At 41.6% G+C, this 21,052-nt stretch overlaps 1 protein-coding gene across 6 annotated transcripts in view; it reads left to right on the top strand.

Annotated features, from left to right (window-relative positions):
* Positions 1 to 1,374: 1,374 nt before the first annotated feature.
* Positions 1,375 to 21,052, top strand: part of NTNG2 (netrin G2) — a 193,713-nt gene continuing 174,035 nt past the window's right edge. For 3 of the 6 annotated variants that reach the window (XM_077477811.1, XM_077477803.1, XM_077477787.1), the window contains exon 1: positions 1,376 to 1,761. The gene's annotated coding sequence lies outside the window, so the exon portion shown is untranslated. Of the gene's footprint in view, positions 1,762 to 21,052 lie in introns of all 6 variants that reach the window. The other 3 variants (XM_077477795.1, XM_077477819.1, XM_077477829.1) reach the window with 3 other exon arrangements.

The following is a 21,052-nucleotide window of genomic DNA, read 5'->3' as shown; positions in this document are numbered from 1 at the left end:
GCCAAACACTTAGAGACGGGGTGACACGACTTACAGCGTGACTTTGCGAGGCGACTTGAACACGACTTGAGCGTTAACCACAGCGCGACTTGGAGCGACTTGAAGTCACCTCTAGGACAGGGGACTTTGCCAGTGGCCAATCAGAGCTTATCAGCTCTTGTGACATTGTTCTTGTTTAGTGGGGAGTACCTGGGTAAATTCCTTCCTGCTTCCTGTAAAGTTGCCTCACTATGAACGGGATCCAACTTGTAGGCGACTTCCATTGAAATCAATGGGTACAAGTCGTCTAGAAGTGAGATTGAACTAATACAGGAACCTTTCTGAAGTCAGAGCGACTTCAGTAATGTACATTAAGACGGCTCTCATGCACTAACATTGATTTTCTCATGTCGCGTGACTTGGGGCAAAAGTCAGATCCCAAGTTGCCCCTGTGACTCTCTGCGCCGCTCCAAGTTAATGCCATGAGCGAAAGAAAAGTTTTTGTGTCATCATTTATATTCTCTGAAAAATAGCCAAGAAATCGTAAAATCTGCCAGGGTGTGTAAACTTATGAGCACAACTGTCTGTACACTTTTTCCAGTGACTCAAACCTATTGAACCCACTTGGCCTGATTACAAGCCAGGCAACTAGTATATTCAAGAAAAGGCTGGTAAAGACAGGCACCATAGAGGGTGATTTACTAAAGGTAAATAGACTGTTGACTTTACCCGTGCATTTTCCCCACAGTTTAGGCTGCATTCACATGTGTGCATTCCGGGGACATCGGCAGAAGTGTGCGTTTTTGGTGTGCGCTCTCACATTGCGTGAAAAACACATCTAACGCTTGTAGCACCCACATGTGGCCAGCAGATACATGTTTTTGCACGAAGCAAAAAAGGGTGCAGGATCTTCTTTGGCATGTTTGTCATGTATGTAAATTGAATGGCAGCAATGAAGCATGTTCCCACCATGCTAGGCATGATACTCCACTGATGTCCATCATCCAATCACATCAAGCAAAAATGCTGATTTCTTTTTTTATTTTTCATTCCTTGCACATGGTTGGATATTCTTTGCAAAGTGAAATTTCACCTCATTCACTAATCGCAAAGTGCAACTTCCCCCATAAAGTGCTCAGCCTATTTGTCTTTATTATAATCCCCACCCACCCATGTGTGTCTATGAAAAGGCTTTCTTTAATCTGCATTCAGCAAAATGCAAACAGAACAAAGTTGATGAATCTCCGGGCCAGCGCTCGGTGTCCGGGATTGATGGATCTCTCTCCGGTCCCCTGTGTACAATGCGATGTGATGGAGGAACGAGGAGTTCTCTCGGGGAGGGGAGGCCACGCCCTGCTGTCAGTGCGGGGTGTGGCGGGGGGCGTGGCGTCCCGGGAGCTGTCCGCACAGCGTGGTGCTGATCGCAGACGCCGATCCTCCTGACTCCGGCTCGCGGCTCCCCCTTCGCTCAGCCGGCCGGCCGGCAGCCCCTTTAAGGGAAGCAGATTGGTGTGTGCGGGGACGGCGGAGGAGCGGCGTGTTCCCGTGATTGGAAGTGATGGCTGAGGGATTTATCTTCCAGCATTAACTTGGAACGGCGCGGAGATTTCACAAAGCCTCTCGCCATCTGCCCCTGGATGCCACTGGGGAGGGGAGCTCTGCCGTCCTGCCCGGAGTTGGACTTTATACCGGACACCGAGAAAAGTTTACTTGTGGCTGCCGGGGACCCGCCGCTCTGTGGATGTGAGCTGAACGAGAGCCCTCCGGACCTGGCATCCTCAGGTGAGCCGGGCATTGGGGCTGACGGACATGACGGGGGCATGAAGGAGGTCATGGGGGGGCATGGAGGGGGCATGGTGGGCACGGGACAGAAAGGAGGGTGCAAAACATGGTGGGCACAGGACATGAAGGAGGGTGCGGGACATGGTGGGCACAGGGCAAAAAGGAGGGTGCAGGACATGGGTACAGGACATGAAGGAGGGTAGAAAACATGGTGGGCACAGGACATGAAGGAGGGTGCGGGACATGGTGGCCACAGGACATGGTGGGCACAGGACACGAAGGAGGGCGCAGGGCATAGTGGGCACAGGACACAAAGGAGGGTGCAGGGCATGGTGGGCACAGGACATGAAGGAGGGTACAAAACATGGTGGGCACAGGACATGAAGGAGGGTGCGGGACATGGTGGGCACAGGACATGAAGGAGGGCACAGGACATGAAAGAGGGTACAAAACATGATGGGCACAGGACAGAAGGAGGGTGCAGGGCATGGTGGAAACAGGACACAAAGGAGGGTGCAGGGCATGGTGAGCACAGGACACAAAGGAGGGTGCAGGACATGATGGGCACAGGACATGAAGGAGGGTACAAAACATGGTGGGCATAGGACAAGAAGGAGGGTACAGGACATGAATAAGGGTACAGAACATGGTGGGCACAGGACATGAAGGAGGGTGCAAGGCATGGCAAGCACAGGGCATGAAGGAGGGTGTGGGACATGGTGGGTACAGGACATTAAGGAGGGTACAAAACATGGTGGTGTAGAACATGGTGGGTACAGGACATGAATAATGGGACAAAACATGATGGGCACAGGCCATGAAGGAGGGTGCAAGGCATGGTGGGCACAGGGCATGAAGGAGGGCATAGGTCATGGTGGGCACAGGACATGAAGAAGGGTACAGAACATGGTGAGCACAGGACATGAATAAGGATACAGGACATGAAGGAGGGTGCAGGAGATAAAGGAGGGCATGAGACTTGAAGATGAGCACAGGACATAAAGGAGGACTCACGGCATAAAGGTGGGAACACTACATGAAAGTGGACACAGGACATGAAGGTGGACATAGGACATGGTGGGCACAGGACACAAAGGAGGGTACAGAGAATGGTAGACTCAGGAAATGAATGGAGGTATAGGGCATGGTGGGCACAGGACACGAAGGAGGGCATAGGGCAGGGTGGGCACCAAACATGAAGGAGGGTGCAGGAGATAAAGGTGGGCATGGGACTTGAAGATGAGCACAGGACATAAAGGAGGACACAAGGCATAAAGGTGGGCACACTACAAGAAAGTGGGCAAAAGAGGCATGAAGGTGGACACAGGACACAAAGATGGACATAGGACATAAGGATGAGCATAGTACATGACAGAGGGTACAGGGCTTGAATGTTGGCATAGGACATGGTGGGCACAGGTTATAAAGAAGGGAACAGGACATGAGGATGGGCATATAATCTGAATGGGAAACAGGTCAACCACTCACTGGCACTGGGGAGCCCACATTCAAACTCCTTCCATATTTCATCTGGTACCTTCTGGTGAGTCCATGGCCCCCATCACACATCCTCTTCTCATAGCAGAAAACTACATTTACATGTACTTGGATTACTGTATTTATAGTAATCTGAGATTACTCTGCTCTCTGTTGGTTTAACTGATCATGGACAAGAGTCTCTTTTTCACCAACTTTTTGGGCTTCCAGCACATAATATGAGCTTTAGTGACCACTGTATAACTGGAATATTCAAAGTCATAGATGAGGTTACATCTACCTCTGTAGGTCTCACACAAACGTCCATTTATCTCATACCTGTCTGACATGTATCCTTTTCATATCTATCTATCTATCTATCTATCTATCTATCTATCTATCTATCTATCTATCTATCTATCTATCTATCTATCTATCTATCTATCTGTTTCATTCTCTCTCTATCACTCCATACACCTTAGTTGTATACGTAATAAACATGTAGCACAAAAACTGGTCAAATATCTATAATATCTGCATGTAATAGACTTGGAATAGACAGTCTTTCAAGTGATAGATAGGGTAACATCCCTGTAGATCTTACACAAATGGTATTCTAGCTCATATTTGTCTATCTGTCTGTTATTTCCAGTTGCACATCTCTATCTATCTATCTATCTATCTATCTATCTATCTATCTATCTATCTATCTATCTATCTATCTATCTATCTGTTCATTGCACCCTGGCTGTATACATAGCCAATAGGCAGTGCAAAATAGGCAGTGCAAAATATTCAAAATATATTTGTAATATAGACTTGTCCCAAACCGAAGACATGCATTTTTCATTCGTATGAAGTTTTAAAAGTTATATCCAAAGCACTACATTTTTGCATAATAAAAGTGCTGGTGATGTTTCAGAGTGCTGTGTATTGAAACTCATATTCATTCACCTGTTTATTTAAATGCATTAGCGGGTAGGTGTATTAGGTAAAGGAGTAAAAAAGCAATAACATACAGCAGCCTTTATTTTGTAACTGCTATCCAGACTTCAGTTTAATATAATAAGCACTGTGTAGTTCTGAATATATTCTTGTAAAAGTCCACTAAGTTATTGGAGTTTGTTCACTGGGTCCCATGTGCAGCGTGCAAGCTGTGAAAACCAAATACCATAGCAAGGCAGATATCTATCTATCTATCTATCTATCTATCTATCTATCTATCTATCTATCATCTATCTAAAATGACAGATAGATAGATAGATAGATAGATAGATAGCTAGATAGATAGATAGATAGATAGATAGATAGATAGTGGCATTAATGAGTTAAACATCTATTTTCTGTCCACCAGCCATCAAAAATGGCAAGTCCAGCGCCCTTTAAATTTGTATTTAACTCTTTATCCACCAAGAGGTGTACACAAATCCAGAACAGCAAGCCACCCTTCCCTGACAGACATAAGGTACCTGCACCTGATTTAGAGGAATGTGATGTGAATGGGGCTCAGGATATAAACAGCAGACATTTTAATAAGGGGATTGTAGTCTCCACATTACACACATGCAGCCTAGATATAGCTGTAATGCCAGATTAGATTGTTTGGGAGCTCTCCTACTGATAGTGGATCAGTTCATAGAAACATTTGCAGTGCAAGCAGATTCTCTCCAGATTGACAAATAAACAGCGGCTCTGCTACTTGATCTGCATATTAAGCTATTTTATTACATATTCTGAATTGCATTCCTCCTTTCAGTACAGTCATTTCTGCTGCTCTTTGAGTTTTCTAAACTATTAGCAGCACCCTCTGTGTACCACACACCCCCACCACAGCTTCTCACTCTTGCTATAAGGGGGATAGATAGATAGATAGATAGATAGATAGATAGATAGATAGATAGATAGATAGATAGATAGATAGATAGATAATGGGGTCGATAGATATTGGTTGGATATCTATATAGGTAGATTGTTGGATAATTGAATAGATAGGTAGATAGATAGATAGATAGATAGATAGATAGATAGATAGATAGATAGAGGGGTTGATAGATATTGGTTGGATATCTATATAGGTAGATTTTCTGATAATTGAATGGATAGATAGGTAGATAGATCACTAGATATGGTTTAGAGAAGCTCATACTGTAGAGACAGCAGAGATTAAGTATTTTAATTAATAAGTGGTTAGGTACATAGATATATAGATCAATAATTGGTTAGATAGATATTGGTTGGATATCTATATAGATGTATAGATAGTTAGATGATTAAATAGATAGATAGATAGATAGATAGATAGATAGATAGATAGATAGGAATGGCATAGATAGATTGCTAGAGACAGCAGTTATGAAATATTTGAGTTAATAAGTGGTTAGATATATAGTTAGATAATTGAGTAGATAGATAGATATTAGTTGACTCTCTATATATGCATATAGATAGTTAGATGATTAAATAAATAGATATATAGATATATATGGCATTGGCAGACTGATAAAGACAGCAGAGATGAAATATATGAATTTATAAGTGGTTAGATGCATAGATAGATAGATAGAATACATATGAATAAAGGGAAACATATACTTTATTGGTGTAGATCGATAGATAGATAGATAGATAGATAGATAGATAGATAGATGGATAGATAGAAAGCTAGATAGAATGCATGCAAATGTGATAGATAGACAGATAGATAGTTAGACAGATAGATAGATAGATAGATAGATAGATAGATAGATAGATAGATAGATAGATAGATAGATAGATAGACTGGACAGCTATATATATAAATAGAGTGATGCAGAGATAATAATGCAAGTGGATAGATTTTTAGGTTCCATAAATCCGATCTAATCCTAAAATACTACTGAATTCCTCTGCATAATAATAAATCACTCCTCCAGGAATGTGTGTCACATTTAAAATATTTATATGATTTAACTCTGTAATCAGGCTCTCGGCTGAGGGGGAATGAATCTCTCCACTCAATGTGCGAGAACAGAGTCTGGAAGGCACAGAACTTTTCAGGAACCCGTACTTCCAGCATCAGCTTCCCTATAAAAGTCAAGTTAGTTCCCTACATACAAACCATAAACATAAGACATAAAAAGGTAAACATAAATTCATCATAGTCCACTTAAAAGAACAGCTTATACCTAGAGAACATTCTATACTGTACCATCAGTTAATTCCATCCCTGGATATGTCTCTTTAGAGGCCTTCATAAAAAAATAAAGGTTGGTTTCCATGAAGGAGATTTATTAGATTGGAATCTTATTTCCGGCACACAGTGACCCGTGCAGCAAATTCCTAGAGAAATTATGTATATCACAGTTTTAAGTGATAGCTTAATGACAAATGACACATAGCACTTTACACAACACATAGATATCTTTCTTATTCCCTTTTTTCATCATCATCATGAAGACATCAAAACTATTTTCCACTGTTTATCACTCAGCACCAGCAGTGTGCATTTAAAGAAGCCAACACAATTTTTACATTGTTTCCAATACTTCTACATTACTGCAGTCTTGCATTGCATGTAAAAGATTCATTTTAAGTGACTCTAACTGGTGTTTGATGGCAGGAAAAGGTTAATGGAAGAAGAGATGTCTACAAAAAATATTTAGTCAATACAAGGAAGAGAAAAAAACATAGAAGGAGACTCGGGTTACAATCTAATTTTGTGTTCACAATACTTTGCTTATCAGTCCCCAGTGGTGAGTAAGTTCTCCTAAAAGGAGGGAACGGGGATCGATCCTCTGCTTCCAGTGTATGCCTGGCCAGCATCTAATAATGCCTGCTGAAAATTTATATGTCACCGGCAAAATTCAGCCTGATGAATGGAGCTTGGAGGGAGAGAGGGCAGCAAAAGCTAAACTTTCTCAGCTGTCACGATGACTCCCGATGCTGCTGACCGGCGGCGTAATTTGTGCACTATTATTTACAAAACGCTACAACAGCTTGAATCAGGCTCAGTAATGCTATGTGCCAGAGAGACGGAGGGGGTGATTACACTGCATATGGTATTACAGTAAATGGTGTCCTTCTTACAGAATACAAAAATTGCTTGCAATAAAAAAATAAAAAAGAATTGGGCATCCAAAAATATACTGAAATGACTGATAATGTATAGGAAGTAAATGCATGGCCAGTGAGATATATAGAGCGATACTCAGAAGACAGGCAATGCGAAAAGATAGATAGATAGATAGATAGATAGATAGATAGATAGATAGATAGATAGATAGATAGATAATAGATGTATGGATAGTTAGAAGGATAGATCGGTAGATAATTGATAGGTGATGGATGGATGGATTAATACATGCTCACAGTCATGAAAGAACCCAAAAATGCTATAAGGCCAATGTAAATAATTAGAAAATTATTAGTACAATAGATAGATAAATAATGGATGGATGGATACTTGGTCATAAAAGTTCTCTCAAATGAATGCTTTAAGGCCCATGTAAATAATTTAGTTATTACTACAATAAATAGATGAGAAGATAGATAGATAGATAGATAGATAGATAGATAGATAGATAGATAGATAATTGATGGACAATGGATAAATAGATAATTGATGGGCGATAGATAGATAGATAGATGGATAGATAGATAACTGATGGATGATGAATAGATAGATAGAGAATGGATAAATAGATAGTTAGCTAGATTATTGATAGACAATGGATGGATGGATGGACGGATAGATAGCTAGATAGATATATAATTATTAAATGATGTATGGAAGGATGGCTAGATGGATACTCAGTCATAACAGTAACCACAAATTATTTAAAAGTTATTACTACAATACATGAATGGATTAATGGATATATAGATAATTGATAGATATGAAATATATATGATAGATAGACAGATAGATAGGTAGACACACATATTATGTATTTATTTATTTAATACATACATATTATATACACTATGCTTGTAGAATACATCTTGTTCCAGGTCCAGTAGTTAAGGGGTTAACATTGAGCGGTAATGTGCTTGCCATTTCCTCCACTCTCCAGAGAGATGTATAGATATTATCTACTGGAGCCAAAAACAATAAAAGAAATGTATTTACTGATCACCATAAAGTACAATCTTATGTACACGCCAAGCATGAACTGGCAGAACATGCTGAGACTTCTAGTTCCTTCACCGCTGGTTGCCCTTCCTTTCCTTAAAGGGATATTTGTACACCTGGTTTTACAATAAATAATGCACTGTACACTCTCGTACATGTTCCCTTACTACCTGCACTCCCTGGCTCCATCCCCTATATACAATCATTATTTCATGAGCTAGAACCCACTCTGCGCTCTCACTGAGTCATAACTGGGGTCTGGACTTTCACAGCAATAATAATGGATACAAAGAGGAAATCCATTGCTGGTGTTAGAAGGAAACAGAGACTTTATTTGAGAAACTTTCAGAAACAATGCAGTCCATTTGAGGCCAAAAAAGTAGTCAGGTAGATAAAAATGTATTTGTTCCAAAGAATGAAAGGACTATCAGAATGAAGCAAATGACATATAGGATTAGCAGATTACCCTTTTAGGATATATATACTGTTACTGTTATAGAGTATATATTTAAAAACAGATATTTAATGTTGTTTTTAATGGCTTCAGTTAGTTGTAATTATATGTGCATGTAGGCAGTCATATTTTATAAGTACATACCAGGGTGTGTACATACCTGTTTTGTTTTATATAACACGGGCATTATTTGCCCTTAAAGTGTATGTGAACCCAAAAAAACTAAACGTTTTAATACATTGCAGCTTATTAGTCCTTAGATGTGGTAACTGCATTTGTTTTTTATTCCTTTGTTGCCTTTATTTTCACCTAGTGATCCCGCCAGTAGCACTTCCTATCCTAGGGTGGCAATGCCTACTCACTGTACTGTACCAATAGGATGGGACTAAAGAACACGCAGAACCTTTTCTTTGTAACATAAAAGTGTGTGTGTTGGGGGGGGGGGGGGGGGTCTGTAGTGCACAGAGAAAGCTGGAAACAATGATAACTGCTAACAGCACAGGCAATAGAGGAAGTTATCATCTCACTAGATGTTTGGCAGGATCAATGGATGTTTCTACACTTATCAAACAGACGTAACATAACACTTTCATTGGTATATTTAACAGACCGAAAATAAACAAATAGGAGAAGCTCATTGTCTGGATTTCCAAAAATTTTTAACTATTAGAAAACCATTATAGTTTGCTTTTTGATTAGCGTTCTAATAATAGATTTCTTTTCATAGCGGTCATTCAGCAAGAAGGCTGGTTGCACTGTCTGACATATAACTAGCCGCTAGAGAGGACACCTAAAAATCTCTATGTGAAATACGATCAGTGAACTATGGCATGACAAGCAAATTCAATTGTGAACATTCCACTAATATTACATTCAGGAGAAGGTTAAAATTGCTCAAAATGAGTAACATGCAGAAAAAACAAACAAAACAACAAACAAACATATTTTCCTTATTTATTTAGATTTGTGTTTGCATTAATAATAAAGTTATTATTATTATATAGAAATATATTTTATGCATAGTTGACTTCTTGTCTAGGAGTTCAGTTCAAAACAAGACATTAGCCTCTCCCCAGCCTGAGATGGCAGGCGGCATTATCCAGTTGGATACACTTTCCCTTTCTTAGCATTTATTAATATAATGTGAAATCTTAGGATAAGATATATAGGATATATAAACCCAATTAAACCCAAATTAAATATATTTATTTAGGATAAATCATATTTCAAAGGACAACCTGTGAGAATAGAAACATGAGAGTTTTCAAAAATTGGTAATTTAAGGTGCAGTATCCGGCCGGGGCTGTCATGCTGATCCCCTGGAACAAACATGCAGGTAGTGAAGTCTGATAAGTCATAACTGAGTAATTAAATCAGAGACTGTACTTTTAAAAATTACAGTAGCAGTAGTAGCTTTCATATGCTTATTTTAACATGTTCTCCTAAAATTTAATGGCCCTATATCCTATAATTTCCAGGGATTTAGGCATATTTTATAAGGCAGTGCAGAGAACCCTAGTGACATTTAAAGATCAGTAATAACTATTAGCCAATCAACTCTCGCCGTTCAAAACAGGACAGTGTAAGACAATGTATGATTGATGGTCGTTGGTTACTGTACTTTGTACATTGTTAGTTGCCCTGTGACAGCTCTGGCCTAAACATGAATATTTGAATAGGAAATGGTAGTTTAGCTAATAATAAATAAATATATATATATATATATATATATATATATATATATATATATATAATATATTAGCATTGTTCTATTATGGCTAATTCACACCTATACACACAGAATGTATTTAGTGTGAGGATGTGCATTTTTAAATCATGTTATTGTAAATATTTGCAGCATTTCTGTAAAATTTTGGAAATAATTGCAATTTTTAAAAAACAAATTTTTCCATTTAACCGATAGTAAAGGCTTCTAACATGTGTTAACAGGCGTTATTATACTACCATATATTCCTCTGGGTCCTGGAAATGCGCATTAAGCAGCAGAAAAATGATGTTGTTGCATCTCAGTGTAACGCACAACATGATCTGAACTGGATATATAGACTTTTAATTTTGGCAGCTACTGCTTTTAATTGCAGTAAAAAAATATATATATATATTCATTACATCTCAGAAAAATATCCAGATATAAATTAACCCTTGGTTTCCGGTGCTGCTTATATGGAAATTAGCCAGTCTCCTAGATTCGATTTAAATATAATCTGTTGTGTGTCCCCACCTTGTATTAAAATAATTTCAGTGGGTGCCATGCTGTGTCTGTCGACAAGTATGGAACATGCGCCTAACTTTTTTTCTATTTTACAAACGCCCATGATTATTAAAGGCACATGTACCTGTATTGGTTGAAAAGTGAGTAATCTATGTACCTGTAAAGGCTGACATCTGAATTCAGTTCCATCTTTCTTCTAAAGTGCCAAGGGAGTCCCAGAGCACCTTAGAATGCAGTGGCTGAGAAATGCAAATATTGACTTCATCTAGGAAGTCAGTGACTGCCAAAAACCCTCCATGCATCTTCTTACTGGTCAGCCAGTAAGAAAATAGGAGGGGATGGGTCAGATACACCTGGAGGTTTCTTATGCTAGAGAGTAAAAGTCTTTGTCCTTGAAAATGTCCTTGCCTTTCCTCTGAGCTGTACTACAGAACATCTTCTCTAGTCCTATATAATGCTTATTATTCTTAGTAGCTCATCAAAGTCTTCAGGTTGAATAACTCAAAGTGTATCTAAATCCCCCAAAAATGTGAAATACATTGCAGCTTACGAGGTCTTAGATGTGGTTGCTGCATTTGTTTTCATTTTTCCCCCATTTCCTCTTTATTTTCAACTGGTGATCCAACCAGTAATTCCAGCAAAAGTGGCAGTTAGAGGGTTGAGACAAACCGTTTAACACTGGCAGGGGTGCTTAAAATGGGCAATCAGCTTTTATTAACTTAAGTAAAACATTTTATTCAAAAAGAAAAAAACACTGTTGCTGTAAGGCCCCTTTCACACTGAGGCGCATTTAAACTGCCAGTAAAACATTTGAACGCTTTTGAAGAGCTTTTCCGGTGTTCTGCCGAGAAGTATCTCCCCATCAGATAGTGTCTGCCCCGTTCTGCGCAGGTGCAGCGCTTGTGTAGTATGGAGGGCAAGGAGACGCCGAAAGTGGATGTCGCCTGTGCACTTAATAGTAACTTCTGCCCTGAGGCCAGGTTGAAGCCCCACCATCCAAGTGGACATAGAAGATGTAAAACAGCACTTAGTAACAGGGCCCCTTGCGGGCTCGCTTCGCTAGCCACCCTTTGGGCATGGCCTTGCTGCGCTCGGAAAATTTTTATTCTAACTCTATGTCCACTTGGCTGGTGGGACTTGAACCTGGACTCAGGGCAGAATGTACTATTAAGTGCGCAGGTGCCGTTCATCTTCGGATACTTTTGGCATCTCCATTTTCCTCCGTACTGCAAGCGCAGTACAGGGCGGACACTATCCCATGGGGGACAGTAGACACCAGCACTTTTGAAGAGCTTTGCATTAATTTCAATGGAGAGGGGCATTTTTGTTCATCGCCCTGCCAGCCCACTGCCCCAGTGTGAAAGCATTCATTGATTTTAATGAAAATAGGTTTTTATGAGCTTTTTAGGTGTTTTTTTTTTTGGGTGAAAGCACCTGAAAAGTGCCTCAGTGTAAAAGGGATCTTATGCTGCGTACACACGAGCGTATTTTCCATCGGAAAAATCTTGGATGGTTTTTCCAACAGAATTCTGCTCAACTTGGTTTGCACATACACACAGTCACACAAAAGTTTGCTGAACTTTTGACCGTCAAGAACGCGGTGACGTACAACACTAGGACGAGTCGAGAAAATTAAGTTCAATGCTGGGTCTGTGACATCCTAATAGGCGGGGACATCATCCAGTGATGTCCCTATATAAGTCGCGTCGCGTCGCGTCGGTGCCATTGTGAGCGGAGGATGCGACGAGGCAACATCTCCAGAAGAGAAGAACAGAAAGCGATGACAGCGGCGACAGAAGACCGGGCCACCGCCTGTAAAAGAAGGCGCGGTGGCCCGGCAAGAAGAACCGAAGAGGGGGACAAGACCCCCGAAGTTGGAAGAAGAGGGCGGCGGCGAAGAAGAAAGCCGGGCTCCTTCACTAGTAAAAGAGCTAACAGAAGATAGCGGAGGAGTCTGGCGAGAAGACCCCCGAAGACGGAAGACCCCCGGAGCTGTGCAGTAAACTCTTTTAACCCTTGTGTGTTGTGTTTTTTTTTACTTTTTTTTACAGGTGAATGGGTAGGGGTACATTGTACCCCATACTCATTCACATAGGGTAGGGGGCCGGTATCCGGGGGCCACCTTATTAAAGGGGGCTCCCGGATTCCGATAAGCCCCCCGCCCGCAGACCCCGACAACCAACGGCCAGGGTTGTCGGGAAGAGGCCCTTGTCCTCATCAACATGGGGACAAGTAGCTTTGGGGTGGGGGGCCGCGCGGCCCCCCTCCCCCAAGCCACCCCCCCATGTTGAGGGCACGCGGCCTGGTATGGCTCAGGAGGGGGGGTGCTCGCTCGTCCCCCCCCTTTCCTGGCCGGCCAGGTAGCGTGCTCGGACAAGGGTCTGATGTGGACCTGGGGGGGACCCCCACCCTGATCTTTTCGGCGTGGGGTTCCCCTTTAAGTCCATACCAGGTGACGGGGCCCTGGAGACGTGCTCAAAATGAGCGGACTTTCCTCCGCGTGTGTGGGCGAGTCCATTCATTTCAAAAGTAGGGCAGATAGTACGGCGGACTTAGTACGCCGTATTAGTCCGCTGAAAAAGTGCCGTGTGTGGGCAAGTAGCCCGTTCGGAAAGTCCGGCGGACAGTCCGACGGGAAGTCCGCCGGACTAAGTCCGCCGGATAGTCGGCTACGTGTGTACGCGGCATAACACCACCCTCATCACAGGTTGACAATGCTGCTGTCCAAGGGTGAGTATGCTGCTTCTCCTTGGATACAGTGGAGGAGTAAGTGTATTCACCCTAATGCCGCGTACACACAATGAGATTATCAGACGAATGATTGTCCGTTTTGTTTGCATGCTAATCTCATATCGGAAATGAAGAGGTATTTTTTGTACGATTTTCAGATTGTGTGTACAGGCCATAAGACAGTGTGGAGTTGATTTACTAAAACTTGAAAGTACAAAGTCTGGCGCACCTGTGCATGGTAGCCTATTGGCTTCTGTCTTCAGCTTGGTAAATCAAGCTTTAGGCTCCTTTCACACTTGTACGACTTGTTCTGCGACTTGGGACTGCAAAGTCACATAACGAGTTGTACCCCATAATTTCCAATGAGTACTGTTCATATCTGCGCGACTTCAACTTTGTTCTCACTTAGATGCGACTTGAGGTCCATAGACCTCAAGATTACACAGGCATTGCTTCAACTTGCGTCGAAGTTGCGGCAAAGTTGCGCGACTTTTAGGTCTTACAATTGTGAAAGGGTTCTTAACCACTTCAGCTCCACTTTACCCCCCTTCACGATCAAGCCATTGTTTGCAATATGGCACTGTGATACTTTAACTGCCAATCGCGTGGTCGTGTGACACTGTACTTAAATAAAATTTATGTCTTTTTTTCCCCCCACAAATAGAGATTTCTTTTGGTAGTATTTTATCACATCTGCGGCTTTTATTTTTTGCGCTATAAACAAAAAAAAGACACACAATTTTGAAAAAAAAAACAATATTTTTTACTTTCTGCTATTTCTGCTAAATGTATTCTGCAACGTATTTTTGGTAAAAAAAAAAAGCGTATATTGATTGGTTTGCACAAACGTTATAGCATCTACAAACTATAGGGTATAAACTGGAATTTAAATTTTTTATATATTTTTTTATTTGGGGGCAGTCAGCGATATTTAGCGGGACTGCGACATTGCGGCGGACAAATCTGACACTAAGCCCTGGTTCACATTGGTGCATTTTGACATGCGATTTGTATTGTCAAATCGCATGTCAAATCAGCGCCAATTGCTGGCAATGGCACCGTCCTAACTGATGTGATGCTGCATTTGCGGCACCGCACCAATTTCGAAAAGTCGTTTCTGTAATACTTTTTTTTATTTCGGGGTGCAATTTCCATAGATATCTGTGCAGAAACCCACACAAATGCCTGTGAAATCACCTGCCGAAATCGAGACTGACACTCGCACGGCTTCATTCCCGCAGCTATGTGTGAACCAGGCTTAATTGACGCTTTTTGGGTACCAGTGACACCAATACAGTGATTAGTGCTAAAAAAATTCACTGTCACTGTGCTAATGACACTGGCAGGGAATGGGGTTAACATCAGGGGCGATCAAAGGGTTAACTGTGCTCCCTGGGAGTGTTTCCTAACTCTGTGGGGGGTGCATTTACTGTAGAAAGACAGATCCATTGTCCTGTTTAGCAGAAACACAAGATCTCCATCTCCCCTTCTCAAAGAACGGCGACCTGCCTTGTTTACATAGGCAGACCGCCGTTCTGCTGATCTCCCGATTGATCGGCGGGTCCCAGCGGACATCGGGTCCACCAGACCCGCTAATTGGCTTCTGCTTTGTCCAATCACAGCAGAAGCGGGTCACCGGCGGCGGGCATGCTCAGACCTAGAAGTTTAAGATCATGTACTAAGAACGTGATCTAGTACCTGCGTGGGGCGGTTGCTAAGCGGTTAAAAAAAAACTGGAAGCTTATTGGTTTCTATGCAGAGCTGCACCAGATTTTGCACTTCAATTTTAAGAAATCCACTCCTGTGTTACTGATCAGATCACCACGTGAAAAAAGGAAAAGAATCCTAATAAAATAAAGAAAACAAATGCAGCCATGCGTGTCTGTACTTTGGACTTTTGTGTGACGGACTTGTGTACACACAATACGAAAATCTGACAACAGACTGTTGTCCTCCGAAAATTTACTAGCGTGCCATCCAACATTTATTGGCGGAAAGTTGGACAAAGGAGCGTACTAACGGTCGGATTTTAGGTAAACAGTCTATCATCACACAATTCCCTGTGGAAAATCTGATCATCTGTACGAGGCTTAAGACTGGGATGGCATTAAAGTTTATGTGCGTTTAAAGGCAGGTGTCCCAATATTTTTGACAATATAGTGTATATCCTGTTTTATAAGAGGTTGTTTAAAGTACATACTCAACTGAAAACATAATATAGCCTTTGTAGCTTATCCCTCCATTTGTGTGGTCCTGCAATGCTCCAAGCTGGCACAGATTCTTGCCCTGGAAGCTAGACTGGGTTTATAGGGGCAAAATAGACCCCGATCTAGGAAGACAACACATATGGAGATGGCAAACTTTCCTTCATTCATTATCTTATCACATTCCTTTTTTATGTAAACCTAGAGGGAATAAAGGTGATCAAATCAATACTTTTATTCTAGAGTACCATAGGCTGCATCTGTGCTTTGTAAATGAAAAGTAATGCTACTGTAAATGTGTTTACATAGAGGTGACACCTAATTAACTTGTGTCTTCTACTCAAAGACCTAATGGGGTAATATTTACAGCTTACCTTGCAAGTGCAACCGGGCAAAGCTTAATTGCAGAAAACAAACAGGAACATATAGTGATCTTGTGTGGTGTGTGTATATATATATATATATATATATATATATATATATTAGGGTTGTGGAAATTAAAGATGAATTCCTTGATTAATCGTAATTTTTTTGATCAATCAAAATTCTTTTGATCGGTACTCACCTCTCTGCCAACTTCCGGGTCTTTAGGGAGTTCCGTCAGAGATCCGGTGACGTCACAGACATCGATGTCACTGGACTCCTCCCTCCTTCCCCAAGTGCTAATGAAAGGAAGGGGGGAGGAGTCGGTGACATTGAAGTTCTGATTGAACGTAAAGCCCACGGGGGAGGAGCTACGCATTACGTCACCCGCTGCTGCCCTACAGAACTAACACGATTGTTGTCTTTACATGCTGGGTTTTTATCATCTTTATGTGAGTAGTTTGTGTTTGAGCACAAAAATTAAATCTTATACTTAAAGTGAAGGGCCACCCTGAAAAAAGAAAATACATAAAAAATTAGAAAAAAATCATTAAAAAAAATGAAAAAAAAATTTTTTTTTAAACTTACCAGAAATGCCTGTTGCTAGGCACATCATCCTAATCTGCCTCTTCCTCCTCCGCGGAGATCTTCTTTCTTCTCTCCTCCGTGCGGTGTCTTCTGGGTAATGGGTCGCGCTGTGTTCTGGGAACTGTGTGTCCCAGAACACAGCGCGTCCCATTCACATCGCGGGCACCCTGGACAGGTAAGTCTACTTATTAAAAGTCAGCAGCTACAGTGTTTGCAGCTGCTGACTTTTATTTTTTCAAAACCGGCCCTCCTCTTTAAGCGGTGAGCACTTAGATCTTTTCTTTCTACCCATGACCTGGCGTCCTTGCTGAGATCTAAGGAGGCGTGAGAGAAGTTTATGGTCTATGTTAACCCTTTTGATACCCGCTTGCATGACCACCTGTTTGCAAAGGGTCCATGCCATAAGGTGAGAGAGATTAGTTAGACTGGAGGTGGAGGGATTGTCACACTACTGTGGAAAAAAATGACTTATGCCAGTGCTACAGTTTGATTTTAAAACGTATTTGTGTGAACTGTGAAATTAAGTCATGGATTGTGGAAACTAACTAGAGGTCGAGTGATTGTATATAGTGTATACCACATTTACAACTGACTAATCCAGAGTTGCAATGCAAGGAGATCAGCTAAAAGTAGTTTGATTTGTATGTGCATTATAATTAATCTAAATTAGTTGATTAATTGATTTTAAAAAAATCGATTAATCGAACACGGAAATTTGAATCAGTAACAGCCCTAATATATATATATATATATATATATATATATATATATATATATATACAGTGGTGTGAAAAAGTGTTTGCCCCCTTCCTCATTTCCTGTTCCTTTGCATGTTTGTCACACTTAAGTGTTTCGGAACATCAAACCAATTTAAACAATAGTCAAGGACAACACAAGTAAACACAAAATGCAATTTGTAAATGAAGGTGTTTATTATTAAAGGTGAAAAAAAATCCAAACCATCATGGCCCTGTGTGAAAAAGTGATTGCCCCCCTTGTTAAAACATACTATAACTGTGGTTGTCCACACCTGAGTTCAATTTCTCTAGCCACACCCAGGCCTGATTATTGCCACACCTGTTCACAATCAAGGCATCACTTAAATAGGAGCTGCTTGACACAGTAAGGTCCACCAGAAGATCCTTAAAAGCTACACATCATGCCGAGACCCAAAGAAATTCAGGAACAATTGAGAAAGAAAGTAATTGAGATCTATCAGTCTGGAAAGGGTTATAAAGCCATTTCCAAAGCTTTGGGAATCCAGCGAACCACAGTGAGAGCCATTATCCACAAATGGCGAAGACATGGAACAGTGGTGAACCTTCCCAGGAGTGGCCGGCCGCCCAAAATTACCCCAAGAGCGCAGCGACGACTCATCCAAGAGGTCACAAAAGACCCCACAACAACGTCCAAGGAACTGCAGGCCTCACTTGCCTCAGTTAAGGTCAGCGTTCATGCCTCCACCATCAGGAAAAGACTGGGCAAAAATGGCCTGCATGGCAGAGTTCCAAGGAGAAAACCACTGCTGAGCAAAAAGAACATCAAAGCTCGTCTCAATTTCTCCACAACACATCTTGATGATCCCCAAGACTTTTGGGACAACATTCTGTGGACCGATGAGACAAAAGTGGAACTCTTTGGAAGGTGTGTGTCCAAGTATATCTGGCGTAGAAGGAACACTGCATTTCATAAAAAGAACATTATACCAACAGTAAAATATGGTGGTGGTAGTGTGATGGTCTGGGGCTGTTTTGCTGCTTCAGGACCTGGAAGACTTGCCGTGATAAAAGGAACTATGAATTCTGCTGTCTACCAAGAGATCCTGAAGGAGAATGTCTGACCATCTGTTCGTGTACTCAAGCTGAAACGAACTTGGGTTCTGCAGCAGGACAATGATCCTAAACACACCAGCAAGTCCACCACCGAATGGCTGAAGAAAAACAAAATGAAGACTTTGGAGTGGCCTAGCCAAAGTCCTGACCTGAATCCTATTGAGATGTTGTGGTATGACCTTAAAAAGGCCGTTCATGCTCGAAAACCCTCTAATGTAACTGAATTAGGACAATTCTGCAAAGATGAGTGGGCCAAAATTCCTCCAGGACGCTGTAAAAGCCTCATTGCACGTTATCGCAAACGCTTGGTTGCAGTTGTTGCTGCTAAGGGTGGCCCAACCAGTTATTAGGTTTAGGGGGCAATCACTTTTTCACACAGGGCCATGATGGTTTGGATTTTTTTTCACCTTTAATAATAAACACCTTCATTTACAAATTGCATTTTGTGTTTACTTGTGTTGTCCTTGACTATTGTTTAAATTGGTTTGATGTTCCGAAACAGTTAAGTGTGACAAACATGCAAAGGAACAGGAAATGAGGAAGGGGGCAAACACTTTTTCACACCACTGTATATATATATATATATTGTATATATCGTTTTATTTGTTATTATTGTGGTGAGGATAAAATTTTGTTATGACAATATAATTTACTACATAAAAACATATACCATTTTAACTTCCAGCCAATAGGTGGGCTGTATGCACTTTTTTTTGCATGTTTACCCCTCTGTGGCAGCTCAGCATTAAAAATAACTCAAGATAAAAGTAGTTCTAAAGGCTTAAAGTGTTACTAAACCCACAACTGTAAAATCAGTTTGTATATGCAGTAAAGCATGCTTGTTATACTCACTGTGGAACCTAAGGGGTTACTCCTCCTCATTGTGTAACATGGCTGTTTGATCCTGTTTTCTCTGATCCACCCCTTCTTCCACTGTCCCTTGATAATTTCCTGATAACAGAGCCTGTGGAGTCATGCTCAGTTTGGCGTGTATTGCTAGAGAGATTTTTTTTTTCTTGGGAGAGTGCAGGTGATCAGCACAGAGCCAATTAACACTGTCCAGACAGAGGGTCAGGGGTCCTGGATCCCGATAGGACAGCTCAGTACAGTGTGAAAACTCCTCCTACAAGCTTTAACCAGTGCTTGGCTGGACACTGCTAGAAGTCACAAGACTGCTATATACTGCTGATGAGAAAGGGTATTTAGCAGTTTATATTTACTAACTTCTATATTCTGTGTACTGTGGCAGACCAGATATAGTGAATGCAGGGTCCTGGGTTTAGTAACACTTTAAGGTTTTTTTTTTTTAAATAATGCATTCTCTACATTAAAGTTATTGTAAAGTCTCGTTTTTTTCTATAAAAATAACAAACATGGCATACTTACCTGCTCTGTTGCAGTGGATTTGCACAGAGCAGCCTAGATCCTCCTCTTCTCGGGTCCCTCTTCGGTGCTCCTGGCCCCTCCCTCCTGTTGAGTGCCTCCACAGCAAACAGCTTACTATGGGGGCACCCGAGCCAAGCTGCAGCTCTGTGTGTCCATTCAGACACGGAGCTGCGGTTCGACCCCGCCTCCTCTCTCTCCTGATTGGCTAATTGACTTTAATTGACAGCAGCGGGAGCCAATGGTGCCACTGCTGTGTCTTAGCCAATCAGGATGGAGAGTTACTCGTGGACATCGCTGAACAGAGATGGGCTCGGGTAAGTATTAGGGGGGCTACTGCACGCAGAAGGCTTTTTATCTTAATGCATAGAATGCATAGAACTGACTTTACAACCCCTTTAAAGTAAAAAACCTTATGCGCCCTAGGATCTCTCCATCCCCTTATACTTGCCTGAACCCGATCTTGAATCAGCACCATGCCCAAGAGCAGCTTCCCTCTCTGCTCTCTCCCTCCTCATAGGGCAGAATGATAGCAGTGAGACCCATTGGGCCCTGCTGCTGTCAATTAAATCCTGTGTTGAGGGAAAGGGGGGCTGGGCCAAGCGATGCCATCTATGTCTATAGATGCAGGGAGTGCTACTCGGGATCAAGCCCACTTGAGTACCCCCATACAAAGCAGCTTCCTATGGGGGTACTCGCAGAAGAGGTGGAGCCAGGAGTGCTGATCCCAGAAGAAGAGGATCAGGGCTGCTTTTTGCAATGGTTTGTCAGGTAAGCATGACATGTTTACTATTTAAAAAAATGAAGGTTTACAATCACTTAAAATTTTACACACATAGTTAAATGAATCAGGGTAGAGACTCTTTCCCCCCTCAATTCTCAACTGTTTCCCCACGTCCTCCTACCTACCTTACATGC

The sequence above is a fragment of the Lithobates pipiens genome, unplaced genomic scaffold (genome assembly GCF_037356315.1).
Source record: "Lithobates pipiens isolate NorthernLeopardFrog02 unplaced genomic scaffold, aLitPip1_a1.2 Scaffold_1, whole genome shotgun sequence".
NCBI lineage: Eukaryota > Metazoa > Chordata > Amphibia > Anura > Ranidae > Lithobates > Lithobates pipiens.
The sequence above is the reverse complement of the archived record's forward strand: the minus strand, read 5'-3'. Positions and strand labels throughout refer to the sequence as shown.